Source organism: Eptatretus burgeri, chromosome 5, assembly GCF_056783735.1.
Source record: "Eptatretus burgeri isolate ZD-2024b chromosome 5, Ebu_testis_v1, whole genome shotgun sequence".
Lineage (NCBI taxonomy): Eukaryota > Metazoa > Chordata > Myxini > Myxiniformes > Myxinidae > Eptatretus > Eptatretus burgeri.
This window is the reverse complement of record NC_140965.1, coordinates 28,837,224-28,853,891: the sequence shown is the minus strand read 5'-3', so window position 1 is coordinate 28,853,891 and position 16,668 is coordinate 28,837,224. Positions and strand designations below refer to the sequence as shown.

Sequence of the window (16,668 nt, the reverse complement as noted above, 5' to 3'; positions counted from 1 at the left end):
ATTTTTTAGTGGAATGCCGACCAAATTTATCTTGCTGGCACAGTTGGAATAAAAGTCATGTGAAGGAAGAATGGAAGTCACTTTTATGTAGCCATGTATCAATTAATATAACATATCATTTGCTCTCCTACATTGCTGGTTTGTCATGAATACTGAAGTTTTTTGTTTTTTTTAATACGTGTCGAAGTTGAGGCTCGTGAAAAAAATTATACAACGGAAGTTCAAAGCCTGGAACATTTGCAGCAGATATGCATACAAGGGGAAGAAGTGTGCACACGTGATGCAAAGAAACACTCCATCCTCTGACTCCTTTTCTATTGCATGGCCCCTTTTCAAGAGATAAAATCTTCAGAATGAGGCACCAAGCCAAGCCTCCTGAAAGGATTATTGTGCTTTTATGCCTACTGTATTCGGAAATGAATGTGGCGATCTAGCCTGTGCATTGCAGGGAGTTAACAAGGCGCTACTGATTGCATATCACCTGGTCAGTTGTAGATACGAATATAACATTGTTGAATATTGGAGAGCCCAAAATGAGAGCTTCTGTTAACCTTGACTAGACAGCCAGTGGTTAAGGTACCACTGACTCCTACGTGTCGATGAGAGAACACTTTGACAAAATATTCAACGATTAAGTTGTAAAGGCAGAACATGCTTTTGTGGTGTTGAGCTGGAAGGCTGCAATCAATGCCTAAGCGTTTGCAGGTGTTTGCTGAAAATCGGGGAGAAGAGACAAAGGATTGTGGTGAAAACCATTCGAATAGGTATAAAGGAATAAAAGCGCTCGTCAAATTTTTTTTTGCTCTTTTTTTTTTTGGTGTGTTCAGCTAAAAATGGAGTGATGTTAAAATTTTGACCCATCTGCATTTTCTACTGAATAGATGGAACATTTTCTTGATGCAGGAATACTGTGCTGAGAGGTTGTTTTTGTTTAATTCATAATTACCTGATGGTTTGAGGTGGCATAATGGTTCAAGCATCTGCTCTGAGTCTTGGAGGACAGTCGTTCGAATGCTGGCTGAGTCGTACCAAAGACTTTAAAATGGTATGTGCTGCCTCCTTGCTTGACACTCAGCATAAGGATAGAGAATGGACAAACAACCCAGTATAACCCTTGCCAGGAAACTGGTTTTGCAGCAGCAATGTTCTGGAAAGAGTATGGTGCAACAAATCAAAATATATTGTTACACAATAGACATCAGGTGGCAACACCCCAAGCTCTTGTAAGTATGAGCTCAGATGGCTGGATAGGGTTGTGCAGAAGCCATTTCTTTTAATTTTCCAATTTTTTTTCATTTTCAGTCAGGTTGCACTACCGAAGTGAATGAGTCACACCACCTTGATCATCAGCAATCAAATTATCAAAGGCATACAGTAACAGAAATAAAATGACACATAATAAATATAATCAATGACAAATCTGAAGACGACGATGGTTGACGAGCGGTATTTGACGATGTAGATTGTTTCAGAAGTCAAGGATGAGACAATGTGATAATGTTTGACCAAGTTATAAAAATGATCAACATGATGTGGTACGAGTGACAGGTTATTAGCTGCAAAATGTCGAAAACCCGGTTTTGTTCAACAACTTTAAAAATTTGACCTTTGCATAATCTTTAAAGGTCACAAAACGATGTTGTGGACATTGAAATAAGGAAACAGGATACGTGCTATAGCTTATTGGAGTTAGTTCGTCGAAGAAGGTTGAAAACCCGGTTCGATTCCCACAACTTTGAAAATTTGACCTTTGTGAACTTTAAAGGTCAAAGGTCAAGGATTATGATCTTTGGTGCAAAACTTCCTCTGGAACATTCCAGGAACAATATAACGTAATATAGGCTATATGGCATTTCACACTCCTCGGATTATCCATACTTTGATGAAATCAGCGTAAAAACAAACTTGAAGGGGGCGCCACGGGCAAGGTGTTCGAGATAGAGCAAAATGGTTTCAAGACTTTAGGTGGGGAATGACCTCAAGATTATGCATAAAAAATATTGTTATCCGAGCTCTCAAAGTTTGGGTGGTCGTATGATTTTTATGTCAAAATTCGAAATTTTCTAAGTTCGTGACCTTGACCTTGTGACCTTGACATTGGGACGAAAATGAAAAATCGAGCTTCGTGGGGCTATGCAGGTGCCATTGGGCTAACCAAATACCGAAACCCTGTCAGATTTGACAAACCCCCTTGGAGAAGATGCCAATTGAAATCGGCTACCCCCTAAAAACACGTTTTTTGGGCGTGGCTCCACCCATAATGGGCGCACCATGCCCATTTTCAGGAAAACACAACTAGATCATGATATAAACCTCCCACCAAAATTTTATCAGGATCGGATCAAAACCCACGGAGCTATTCTCGGGACAGACATACATACATACAGACAGACAGACAGACACACAGCAATAACGAATATAGTGGTCACTTATTTTTTCGTGAAAATATTTTTTTCATGAACCAATAATCACAATTTCCATTTTGTTGATCAACAGTGAAAGAAAAGGACAAGGGAAATGCATAAAATTAAATGGAAGCGTCAGGATAAAAAAAAAATAATCATCCACCAAGGTTCGTCCAAATCCATCCATAACTTTTTGAGATATTGGCTATATATCGTTTTTAGTCCGATCGCTCAATGGTGAAAAATCACTTTTTTTAAATCTCAGATCCGGACAGATTCAGGTCTTCACCAAAATTGAATCAATTCTTCCTTCTCGCACACCCAACCTGCCCACCAAATTTTGTCTGAATCCATCCACAACTTTTTGAGATATCGTGTGAAAATATCATTTTTGGCCCTATCTCTCAATGATGAACTCTCATCTATCTATAATTCCAGCTGTGTGTGTGTGTGTGTGTGTGTGTGTGTGTGTGTGTGTGTGTGTGTGTGTGTGTGTGTGTGTGTGTGTGTGTGTGTGTGTGACCGCTATTGCTCGACAACCGCTGGTCCAATATAATTGAAACTTGCCAGGTGTATTGCTGGGGACCTGAGGATGTGCCTTTTCAAGGTTTGATATTAATCGGACAAGTGCTTCCCAAGCTATGGCCATTTATTTACCAAACCAATGACAAGGCACGTTGTTGCGTGGGCGTGGCCGATGCGTTAGCCATTACAGGTTACAACGTACGGGCTTCCGGATAATGATGACTTCGTGTATTCTAATAATTTCTCGATTAGTTATACGCATTTATAGATAAACACAATGCCCTAAGTTATGATCGTTTTCATATTAGACGGTGAATAAATTTGGGTAACATCAGAGTGCTGGTATGCTCCGAAGCAGGAAGTAAATTATTTCTTGCACGTTTTTTTTTTCTCCTTTTCCTCTTCTCTTTTTGTTTTTCCTTGCGATGACATTGGGAAAAGGCAAAATACGTTGGCGCAAATTAAATAATTGGCCATTAAAACTAAATTGCGAATAATCGTAAATGCCATATGTGAACTTCCGGACAGTGAGGATTTCACTTCCGGATAGTGACGATTACTGTATTCTTTCTCGATTCTTTCTTTCTCGATTTCTGTACTTTCTCGATTTCTTTCTCGATTTTCTTAAACCCAATACCCCAATCCAGTCAGTGATTATTACTGTATTCTTTCTCGATTTTTTTTCTTGATTCATCGACTTACTGTATTCTTTCTTTCTCGATTTCTGTACTTTCTCGATTTTCTTAAACCCAATACCCCAATCCAGTCGGTGACGATTACTGTATTCTTTCTCGATTTTTTTTCTTTATTTATCGACTTACGGTGTAGTATTCTTTCTTTCTCGATTTCTGTTCTTTCTTAAACACAATGCCCCAATCCAATCGTCGTTTACGGCAGCGAAGGAACGAAGCTGCGCGTCATGCACGCGCAATGGAATCTAACGAAGCACGAGCTGCTCGCTTGACACGCGACGCAACGCGCATGACAAGGCGTCGTGCAGCTCAAACGGATGAAGAACGAACTGCTCGCTTGGCAGACAACACTGAACGCGAGGCAAGGCGTTGTGCAGAAGAAACGGATGAAGAACGAACTGCTCGCTTGGCAGATAACACTGGACACGAGGCAAGGCGCCGTGCAGAGGAAACTGATGAAGAACGAGCTGCTCGCTTGACACGCGACGCTACCCGCGTGACAAGGTGGCGTGCAGCTGAAACGGATGAAGAACGAACTGCTCGCTTGGCAGACAACACTGAATGCGAGGCAAGGCGTCGTGCAGAAAAAACGGATGAAGAACGAGCTGCTCACTTGGCAGACAACACTGGACGCGAGGCAAGGCGTCGTGCAGAAGAAATCCCTCACCAGCGAGAAGACCGGCAAGTAAGGGATGCCGGGTTTGAAAGTTTTTTTTTTTTTGCATGTACGGCCACGCACGTTCGGGCACGTGAGAGCGAAGGAACGGCCTGTGTGGTTGTTTCTGGCATGCGGTTTGAAAGCTTTTGGTTTTGTTTTGTTTGCACCTACGGGCACGCACCTACGGACATGCACTAGTCTATCTATAATTCCAGCAGTGTGTGTGTGTGTGTGTGTGTGTGTGTGTGTGTGTGTGTGTGTGTGTGTGTGTGTGTGTGTGTGTGTGTGTGTGTGTGTGTGTGTGTGTGTGTGTGTGTGTGTGTGTGTCTGCGACCGCCGTTTCTCGACGACCGCCAGTCCGATCTGATTGAAACTTGCCAGGAATATTGCCGGGGCCCCGCAGATGTGCCTTTTCGAGGTTTGATGTCAATTGGACGAGCGGTTCCCAAGTTACGGCCATTTATCTGTCAACCAATGACAAGACACGGTGCGATGACGTCACGAATGACGTCACAATTAATGTTTGTTTATTTTTTTTTTTGCACGATTGATGGTACCATCTGATTGAAACTTGCCAGGAATATTGCTGGGGACCCGCGGATGTGCCTTTTCGAGGTTTGATATTAATCGGACGAGCGGTTCCCAAGTTATGGCCATTTATGTCGACCAATATCTGCGAGAGAGGGGGACGGGAGAGGGGGGATGAGAGTGGGGGCGAGAGAGGAGGGGGGGAGAGAGGAAGGGCGAGACTCGGGGGGCGAGAGAGGGCTCCACATATTGGCACTCACCTACGGGCCCGTACTAGTTTAATAAATTCTCGTGTCTGGATCTTCACCAAAATCTAATCATTTCGTCCTTGTCACACACCCAAGCTGATCACCAAATTTCGTCCGAATCTGTCCTCAACTTTCTGAGATATCCTGCTCACAAATAGACAAATGGACAGACATGGGTGAAAACATAACCTCCGCTCACCTTTGTTGGCAGAGGTAAAAATGCTCCAAAACATGATGTTGACTGCAGGCCTATAAGCTGACTTCCAATTCTTGATGTGTTCATGAAATCAATCATTGCAGTTGACATCAAATCCTTCCTTTTCCCAAACGGCCTCATGTTGGATAATTGGTTTTTCTTGATCTGATCACTCCACCCAAGACATGCTGCGGCTGCTCTCCTAACAATAGATAGAGGCTCTGAATCTCAAACAAGATATCAGGGTCATCTTTCTCGATATATATCGACCATTAGTCGGGCATCAGGCCTTGCTCTCCAAACTCTCAGTCTTCGGTCTCCTGCTTGTTGACTTCCTCCACTCAAGTCATTGTGTAGCTCTCAACACGATTCTCTCATCTCTTCTCCCTGTTGAGGCTGGAGCACCCCAAATATTAGGCAGAAAATCTTTATGATGATGACTCCACCCTCTTCCCTAGCATACTTCATCCTTCAGATAGGCAGGCAACAGCCTCTTCCCTCCAATCAGCCTTGATATCTTGAACCTTGATAGAATCAGCAGATGAAGCAACACTTGGAAAAGGCTTTCAACCCTACCAAATTTTACAATCTCTGTGTCTCTTCAAAAGGACCATCTGGAGAACTCTCCAATCTACTTTCTTGACATACCACTTGAAGACCTTCAGTCCATCAAACCTTTGTGTCTCATCACCAGCCATGAACTCTCCTGGGAAAACTACATATCAGAGTTTTCCTCCAAAACCAGCTTCGAACTGGGCATCCTCCATCATTCCAAATCTATATTTTGCAAGTCCAAACATCGAGCAACCTCGCATATTTACAGCTTTCTCCAGAAACACACACATTGTGCCAGCAACCCACTTGTGGTGAAACTTACACAACTCAGGTTCACTTCTCACCGATACTCCTTTGTTCCTCATTTGTCTGACCTGTGGAAAATAGAAGAAATCTCATTCTTCCCTCCATGGCTTCACGGTCGCTGTTCACTTGCTCTCCGTCGATACTCGTGATCTTTTCTACGCTCATTAACTCTCCCCAAGTCCACCATTCTTTTCCAGGTTGTGTTTCTCCCCTCTCTCTCCAACAATCCATCCATCCATTGCGACCAGTGCAGGGCGTTTGTGTTGCCTAAGCAGTCTCCTTGACTATTGGGCACAATCCTGGAGAGGTCGCCACTCCGACAAAGGATACCAGCAAGCTGGCACTCATTTTGCTGACCTCGGAAGAATGACAAGCCGAGCCTCTCCTACCACTCTTCTTTTCTTTTTTTTTCTCGTTTATTACTGTGTCTTCCCCAATTTTTTTTCCTTCCTGTTCTTTCATCCCCTTTCTGATTTTGAACTTGTCATGCTTGTTCACTCCCGATGTCCTCCTTCTTTCTACCCTTGCTCTCATTCTTCGCATTTCCCATTCTTCCTTCAAGTGTCCCTCAACTCTGCTGTTGGTGTGTTTCCCTGCTTTCCACTGCATTCCAGCTGTTCTTTTCTGTTATTTTCTATGTTCCCACTTTCCGTTCTATGTTCTAGCTCATCAACAAGCCTTGACTTAGTTTACAAAATAACAAGTCACAGTGGCAGTACAGTCTTGTAGAAAGAGTGAAGAAGCCATTAAGGAGCCAAAGCAGTCGATTAGCACAGTGGGTCCAAACGAGAGAGCCTTGAATGTGTGTGTTCGCATTCCCTTACCAAACCAAACCATTACAGTCAAACCCTTACAGTCTGAATGCAGCCAAACTCTTACAGTCTGAATGCACACACCACTGTGCCTGCGCCTGCCAGACTAATCGGTACCAAAAGCTGGACATCACTCCTTTTTGAACAACCCTCTTCTCTGTCTCCATTGTACTGTTGCATCTTTTTCACAACTCAACCCTCCCTGAATGTCCTCAATTCTCTTTAGCTCATCGATCACTTTTTTGAGATTTCTCTAGCTCTGGCTTCCATTCTAACCATATCTCTCAAGTTCCAACTGCCAACTCTTGCCAATGTGTCCCCTCAATGGTTTCTGGCCATGCTCCAGCGATGGTTTCTGTTAAACCCACACACCAATCACTGATTCTGTTCAAGCAAGGGTGAGTTTGAACCAGCCATAGGGAAAGCATACGCAAATGTGTTTTCAAATGTTGCCCCTATCCTCAGGCTGGCATTTCACAGAGTGAAGAACTGGTCTCGCTGATGAAGGCTAATGTTGATCTATGTCAGCGGACAGGTAGAACATTGGATGAAAACAACAAGGCATTCATTGAGATATGCCAACTGTTATGGGAAGCAAGGGATACCTGATATTCCAGGTGTTACCCCTTCAATGGAGCTAAAGAGAGGTGACAAGCTACTCTCTTTCTCCAACAAAGGGTTAGCACCCAAAATGTCAGCTTTTCCTTACTTCTCACAACAGTTAGGATACCTCAATCGATGTTCTGTTGATTTCATCCATTGGCATTTAGCATAAGTGGAGAGAAAAATTCAAGGATATATGAAAAACGAACGACAAAATAGAGTACCACCTGATGGTCATCTCACTTTCATCATATGTTGCCCAATCTAGTTTCTATGCCTTCGCCGACGAAGTCAGCAGTGGCATGATGTTTTCGGTTTGTCCGTCCGTCCATCCGCTGTACGATGCTAATTTTCTCTGTTTTCTCTGCAACCACTTATCCGAATGACACAAAATTTTCACCATAGGTGCGAGTTCTCATGCAAAACATTTTAATGATAATTATGATGTCATAGGTCACGTGGTGTGGCAGCCATGTTGAAAAAAAGGAAAAACTCTGGATCTCTGTATTTCTGAAACCGCTCCATTGAAGAAATTGAAACTTGGCACATGTGAAGTACTCTCCATGGGAAAAAAAATTTTTTTATTGATATTGGTGGCTTCATTGTGACATCATAATTGCATATGTCGAATGCTTTATCCATTCAGTCTGAAAAAAATTTGAGGGTCATCTTGGGTTAAATTGTCTGGGTGGAAAAATTTGATGTCATCGGTCATGTGGTTTGGCAGCCATCTTGTTTTTAACATTAAAATCTTCTCTGAAACAGCTGAACAGATCGAGGCATAACTTTTACAGGAATGATCATCTATCCATGAGGAACAAAAAGTTCTCCACCGATGACATCATAGGTCACATGGTTTGGAAGCTGTGATTTTTTTTGGAAGAATAAACCTAAATCTTCTTCTCCAGAATGGCTTGACAGATTGAGAGGAAACTTCACCCACACGTTCCCCAAGCCTTGGGGATACCAGGGTGTTCACAAATAATTAAGAGGTCACATGGTCTGGCAGCCATATCGGATTGAACGGATGTCTTTTAAAAAGTTATTTCTCTTCAACCGCTTCATAAATCGATGTGGAACATTACAATTATGATCTCGTAGTCAGAGGGAATATATGTTTTAACTTTTAACCTGATCAGAAGCATGGTGTGACAGCCAGAATTATTTAATATTTTGAATCTAGATTCAGAGATTTAAGTCAAACTTCGAACAAGTATGTATAATCCATTTGAATAAATGTGAGTGTGTGTCAGTGAGAGAGAGAGAGAGACAGAGAGAGAGATAGAGAGAGAGAGAGAGAGAGAGAGAGAGAGAGAGAGAGAGAGAGAGAGAGAGAGAGAGAGAGAGAGAGAGAGAGAGAGAGAGAGAGAGAGAGAGAGAGAGAGAGGTTGTGTGTGTGTGTGTGTGTGTGTGTGTGTGTGTGTGTGTGTGTGTGTGTGTGTGTGTGTGTGTGTGTGTGTGTGTGTGTGTGTGTGTGTGTCCACCCATGAAACCTTGCAGCCTGAAACTTTGCATGCATACAAAGGGAAACAAAGGGAACGCCAAGGGAGTGCATGAATGAAATTTGGGTGTTTTGGGGTTCAGTGAAACAGCCCTTTTGAAGATAATTAACCGCCTTGTTTATTTATATCCTTTATCAGGTGCATCATCAGACACCTGCTTCTCGATGGGGTCTGAAGGTGCATCCTTGGTTACCTTGCTGGGGTCTTAATTTGCCATTTTGTTCAGCCTGCTCAACAATGCCTTGAGTTGGAACAGGCCACAATGTTTTGTCAAAGATAAAACGCTCAAAATTGTTTTTCACTTACCTCACTCAAATCATCGAATGCCTCATCTACGTACCTACAAATCGCTATGTACATCACTTATGTAAGTGCTCTAGTTTTCAAAATAGTAGCTTGGAACGATTTCTTGCATTATGCAATGCGATTTTCCACGATCTACTCTCACGGACTAATTAAAGTATATAATCAAAATATAATTTGAGTTTGGAGGATCAGATCAGGTGGATTAAATAACTAGGAATCTGAAGTGAAATATGACAATGTTAAGAAATCAGCATTGTTTAGTTTTATGCGTGTATGTACCGATACCAACCAAGAAAGGTGATGAAGGTAAGCCCTTTTGCTGTTTCAAACCCTTCCCAAAGTTCTTCCACAGCTGTAAAGACATTCACAAATAGAACATACATGAGAATCCCAATGCAACACACCCTCTCAGCTGTCAGACCGATTTCATCACTAATTGGCGAATCATCAGTCACAGTGCAGACAGAAATGCATACACACACACACACATACATATGTATATATATATATATATATATATATATATATATATATATATATATATATATATATATACACACATATATACATATATATATATATATATATATATATACATATATATACATATATACATATATATACATATATATACATATATATACATATATACATATATATACATATATATACATATATATACATATATATACATATATATACATATATATACATATATATACATATATATATATATATATATATATATATATGCAGAAATGCAAAAACCCCTCCTACACTCCTCAAGCTGAAGTAGCTGGAGAAAGCAACCCAAGAATACCTACACAATGCAAGTGCTAATTTTGGTGTAGTCGATTAGGTGAGAGCTGATTGGCTATTTCCTCCATTCACAGGTGAGAGATGAGGGTGGGTATTTTTTTTATTGACTGCTTTTGACATTTGCATGTGGTACATGCTTGGGAGCTTCATTGGTACACATTGCTGTCTGCGCTGTCGCTGATGATTCACCAATAAGCGATGAAACTGGTCCGATAGCTGAGGGGGTGTGGAGCATTGGGATTCTCATTTGTGTACTATGTGTGAGCGTCTTTATAGTTGTCGAGGAACTCTGGGAAAGGTTCGCAACAGCGTTAGCACTTACCTTGTGTCGGTCTTCTTCTTTTTTTTGTATACCTTGGCGAGTCTCGTATGAGAGCTAACACACAATGCACAGCAAGGGGGGCATGAAAAAAGAGGGGCGGGAGTGTGAAGGACAAAACAGTGGGGAGCAGAGACATTAGGAGATTTGTGGAAGGGAGAGGGATGGGGCGGGGAACACGGGGTATACAAGATGGACATTAAAGGGATTTTCACGAAGGAAAGCAGGGAATTTGATGCAGGTGGGTTTGGGGTGGATTAACGGGGGTAGAAAAGATCGAGGATTTGGATGAGGGACGATAAGAGGTGGTGGTGAACAGCTGTTTTGAAGGTCTGGTGGAAGAATGGGATTGAACAGGGTTAGGGAGTTTATTCCAAAGGCAGGAAAAAAGAGGAATAAAAGAGTGAAGGTGAGCAGTGATTCGTGATTTTGGTAGTTTTACGAGAAGGGGGTTGTTGGCTCACCTTGAACGCCCTGCGGAAATATGGTGGGGACAAATCGCAGACACAGGTGGGGGGGCGAGACCAGTGATCAGATGGTAGAAGACAGAAAGACCATGGACCAGTCTGCGGTGAGAGAGTGAGAGGCCCAAAGTCTCAGACTCGTTGCAGATGCCAATGATCCGAAATGCCTTGGTTTCCACAGCGTGAAGTCGAGAAAGGTGGGAGGCAGGAGCACCAGCCCAGAGGGGAGAGCAGTGCTCCATCAGGCTGCGGACGAAAGCTTTGTATGTTGTCAGGAGGTCAGGTGGGCCGAGGAAGGACTTTGCATGACGGAGGATTCCCAATCGGCGACTGGCTTTGGAGGCCAGGTTGGAAATATGGCTCTCCCAGGAAAGATCATGGCAGGTTGTGAGACCCAGAAGCTTGAAAGAAAGGACTTCTTCTAGAGGATTGTTGAGAAAGTGGATTGGGGGGGGGGGTCCAAACGGTCCTTTCGGAGAGATATAGTGATAGTGTGAGATTTGTACGGATTGAATGACATCTTCCACGTGTTGGACCAGTTTGTGATTTTACCCAGATCTGCAGTGAGCAAAGAAGCTGCTGCTTGCCAGTCTGAGGGATGACAGATGGTACGACAGAGGGTGGAGTCATCAGAAAAGAGATAAAGAGGATTTTCCAGAAAGTCGGACAGATCATTGATGAAAACCAGAAAAGGAACAGGGCCCAGAACGCTACCTTGAGGAACTCCAGCCTGGACAGGAAGAGGGGATGAGAGAACTCCATGTAGGGCCACACGTTGACTGCAACAGGAGAGGAAGTCTGTGAGTCATGATATGAGTGGAGATGGCCTTGGATGCCATAGGAAGAGGGTTTGGTGAGCAGGGCAGGGTGCCAGACCATGTCAAAAGCACGCGATATGTCATGGCATACGGCTCGGATTTCATTTCCGCCATTTAAGACCTCCATCCATTGTTGGGAGAGCAGAAGCAGCATATCCAGGGTAGAGTGACCTGGTCTGAAACCAAATTGATGATCAGAAATCAAGCCATTGGAGAAGAGGAAGGATTTCATGTCTGAAGCGATGATAGATTCAATAACCTTGCTGATGATTGGGAGAAGGCTGATTGGTTTGTAGTTGCAGGGATCTGTTTCTGTACCTTTTTTATGCAGGGCGGTAATGTTGCTGATTTACAAGCAGATTACAAATGACCTTGAGGAAATGAATTGAATAGACAAAGGTGAATAGAATAGACAGAGGGTGAGCAAGAGCAGAGGAGCAGGTTTTTCGGACACGTGGGCTGATGCCGTCTGGACCGGTTGCAGAATCTGATTGTCGGTTTGACAGCAAGCTCTCCACCTTGTCAGGAGAAAAGGACACAGAGTCCAGGGACAGTTGGATGCAACTGGGTAAGGTGGGTACAGAAAACGATGGGTTTTGGACAATATTTTGATGGAAACACTGAGTTTACGCATTCAGCCTTTTCATGTGCGGTATCAACAGTGTGGCCATTTGAGGTAAGGGAGGGATGGAGGGGGAACATACACCAGCAACAGATTTGATTACACACCACCAGGATTTGGAGGAGGGAGAGAGGTTTGAGAGTTCAGACTTGAGATTAGAAAGATGTTGTTTTCTGGCTCTCCTGAGGGTAGATACACACTTGTTCCGAGCTTTATGGAAGGAACTGAGATTCCCCTCAGTTGGGTTTGCTTTCCATGAGGCAAAGGCAAGTTGTTTCAGGACAACTGCCTCGCCACAAGCTTCAGTGAACCATGTGTGGGAGGAAGAGTCGGACAACTGAAGATGAGAGGGGCTAAATCTGTGCATGAGGGAGAGGAAATTTCTTTGAAAGAATTCCCAGGATGAGTTGATGTTGGAGAAAGTAGCGGTGGGAGAGCAGTCTCGAAGTTTGATGGCTGCTTGGACACCCTGCGAGTCAGCTTGAGTGGAATGCCAGACTCGACGGCACTGAGGTGGTTCTCTGATAACAGCAAGAGAGATGTCCACTTTTACAAGCACGTGGTCAGAAGAACTGATTGGAGTGGAGGAAGGACAGCAGATATTTTCAGGGAAATTTGTCAAAATCATATCCAGAAGAGATGGAGTACCATTGGTTGAGATCCGGGTTGGTAAATTGACCGATTGAGTCAGTCCCAATGAGTCACAGAAAGCTTTTGCTGAAGTGCCTTGACAGGTGAGAGAGGTACCCACACCAAGCCAACTGGCATGATGACAATTGAAGTCACCACATATGAGGAAGAGAGAGTTTGGATGAGAAGATAGAAGTTGGTCCATGTTTTCGGATAGTGAGGTATAAATGGAGTCATCACTGTTTGGTGGATGGTACAGTACACATATAAACCTGAGGTGGGAATGGAGGGGAAGCCGGAGCCAGAGGTATTGCTGGCGGTGTGGGGGAGAGAGAGGGCATTGCATGGAGAGTGAGGAATGGAGTCTTTGATGAAGAGAGCAACTCGTCCAGCAGGACGTGGCTCAGGTCTGTCATACCGTAGGAGGGAGTAACCAGGGAGAGATACTTGGGAGTCAGAGACATCTGGGGGGAGGAAAGTTTCTGTTGGCAGATTATGTCTGCTTTGTCAGTGGCAACCTGTATGGAAAGATCTGAAAGGTTTCAGCGAAGGCCCCGGATATTTGAGGTCCACACTGTTAATGATGAGGGAGGGGAGGAGGGTTTGGTTGCAGGGTATGGGAGGGGAGGGGGAGGGTAGGACAAGGGAGGAGGAGGGAGGTAAGTGGAGTTTTTTAAAGTGTGGGTGGTTGAAGAATAGCTCGGGGAGGGGGCCAGATGAGGAGGAGAAAAGGCTCTGTAGTGCTGGGGGGGAAGGAGAGGGGGAGAAGGAAGTTGAGGATTTGATGAGATGGAGGTGAGAGGGCAGGGGAAGGAGGCAGCTTTGTGGATGAGAGGAGGGGGCAACTTTTTGAAGGGTGAGTGAGATGGGTGAATGGTAGGAGAAGGGTGAGTGGGGAGAGTTGAGGGAGAAAGGTGAGGGGGAGGCTTGGAGGAAGAAGATTGTGATGGTTGTTTTGAGAGGGAGGGGTGAGTTGGCGTTGAAGTTGGTAAAAAAAAAAAAAGAATAATTGATTGAAAGCGAACAATCATTGCAAACTGGGGTTTTTTATTTTTAGATCAGAGATGCGATTAAAGACATTTATTGAGGGATGCAATAAAGGCGAATTCAGAGAATGGAGAGAAGAAATGCTGTAATAGTTGGATTTTTTAGGCAAGGTATGAATGAAAGGTCGAATTGAGAGCAGTCTGTTGAAATAGAAGAGTAGTGAATTGTGATGCAGTCATGAGTACCATACGTGTGAAAGAGGAAGATGAAGCATTATAACTGATCGTTTTTATTATTATTATTATTACTATTATTATTATTACAAGTGAACCCGTGAACCCTTTGGGTTCCCGTTGTGACAGCAGTTGATGAAAAAAAATCATTTCAAAAGAAAAAAAAGATAGCTCCAGCGAACTATACCGCTGAGGTTGTTTGCATTGATCAAATAATCCCGAAGAGAACATGATTGGATCAGGAATTGATTTTTTAATAATTTTTTTTCATTGCCCGATTCGAATGAAACTTGATATTGCACGTCAATGTGAAAAAAAAATGGAGAAAAGAAAGTCGAAGAAATTATTGTGTGTAATCTTCCAAACACAATTTTATTTATTAATGAACACGGAAGTATTAGATCAAAATGGCGATGTTTATTTTATGCTTAAAAATAAATCGTTCTGTGTCTGTACTGAATGTTTGAGAATTTTTAAATAAATCATTTCAAGAAAAAAAAAAAAAGCTCCAGCGAACTATACCGCTGAGGTTGTTTGCATTGATCAAATTCTCCCGAAGAGTACTTGACTGAATCGGGAATTGATTTTTTTAAACATTTTTTTCATTGCCAGATTTGAATGAAACTTGATACTGCACACCGCAGGAGAATGGTGAGTAAGTTGGCTCTAAAAAATTTGTGCTATCGTGTACCGTTTTGGCTGTGTTTTGGGAACATACATACATACATACATACATACAAGATGAGAGTTTTAGTAATATATAGAAGATTATTATTATTATCATTATTATTATTTGAGAGAGTTTTCATCAGATTAGTTAATGGAAATGTTGTAGAAAAAATCATGAGGTGAATGGTGAATTTGTTTCGGTAAATGCAGGGGGTGGAAACAGATCACGTGGTTGGTTCTTGTGTTGCTTTATGAAACTACTTCAGCAAGAGGAGTGTGGGAAGGGTCAATTATTGATATGATCCTAGCCACCTGGGTGTAACCAACTACCATCGGGTGACACTATACAATACACATTTACATTGGATGAATTGGGGTCTTTCCTCAAACCTGAACTCCCTCCGTACAGCTATGGTACCCAGACACACATGCAATACTTGTGGTACATTTTGGTGACATGCAAAAATTTGGTTGTCGTTCCTTTTCCTTTTTTTGAAGCATACATAAATATACACATTCACTTTTATGTTATGGATAGGCTGATGCTGTTTGTCTGTCCTTCCTTCATCACGAAAACACTCGTTAAAGAGAAAAAAATCACACCCGTGTCTGAAGGAATCGGTTCAGTTTGGCATTTTTCATGTGAAATAGGCAAAGCCTAAAAATGAACTAAACCCATTAGAATTTCCCTCAGAATTACCTTTTAGAACCCATTAGAATTATCTTAATAACCCCTTTGAATTACATTTTAGAAACACCATAGAATTACTCTTAATATGCCTTTAGAATTACCCATTGGAACCATCTAGAATTACACTTTATTACCACTTAGAACCCATTAGTATTAACCTTTAGAATTACCCTTAAGAATTTACCCTCTAGAATTTACCATTTAGAATTTACCCTGTAGAATTTACCCTCGAGAATTTACCCTTAAGAATTACTCTTTGGAAGCCTTTAGAATTACGCCTAAGAAATACCCTTAAGAATTAATACTTTAGAATTTACCCTTTTGAATTACCCTTTAGAATTACCCTTTACAATTTACCCTTTAGAATTAACATTGAGAATTCACCCTTTAGAATTCACCCTTTAGAATTCACCCTTTAGAATTCACCCTTTGGAATTTACCTTTTAGAATTTACGCTCGAGAATTTACGCTCTAGAATCTACCCTTTATAATTCACCCTTTGGAATCTACCCTTTAAAATTAACATTTAGAATTTATCCTTTAGAATTTATCCTTTAGAATTTATGCTTTAGAATTCACCCTTTAGAATTTACCCTTTAGAATTTTCACCTCAGAATTTATCCTTTATAATTTATGCTTTAGAATTACCCTTTATAATCCCCTTTAGAACCTTTCAGAATTACCCTTTAGAACCATTTTGAATTGTATTTCAGAATCCTTTCGAAGTACCCTTGAGAACACTTTAGAATTACTGTGTTCAAAGTAGGTCATAAAGGTTCATCTTCTTCATTTTTTATGGATGGATGGAAGAAGGACACAGCCAAATATTGAAGTGGCTTCACCGCTTCAATATTATTGTGTAAAAATTGCTTCAAATTAATCCAAACGTTTATGAAAATTGTATTTTTCGTTTTTCAAATTGACAAAAAAAACTGAACTCAGGCAGTGTATCAGCAACAGCCTTTGCTCGATCGCTCCTGGATTTTTTTTTTCTTTGCTGTTAAGAAATATATAACCTCCCATTTTTGAGCTCTTAACCAGCGCAAGAATAAAAGGCTTCCTTTTTAAATATTGTGGTAT

At 42.0% G+C, this 16,668-nt stretch overlaps 1 long non-coding RNA gene across 6 annotated transcripts in view; it reads left to right on the top strand.

The window, feature by feature from the left end:
* The window catches only part of LOC147026138 (uncharacterized), a 74,188-nt gene that overhangs the window by 20,375 nt on the left and 37,145 nt on the right, over window positions 1-16,668 (top strand). For all 6 annotated transcript variants that reach the window (XR_015058131.1, XR_015058130.1, XR_015058128.1 and 3 more), the window contains one exon: window positions 14,841-14,879. This is a non-coding gene — a long non-coding RNA (uncharacterized LOC147026138). The remainder of the gene's footprint in view (window positions 1-14,840; window positions 14,880-16,668) is intronic.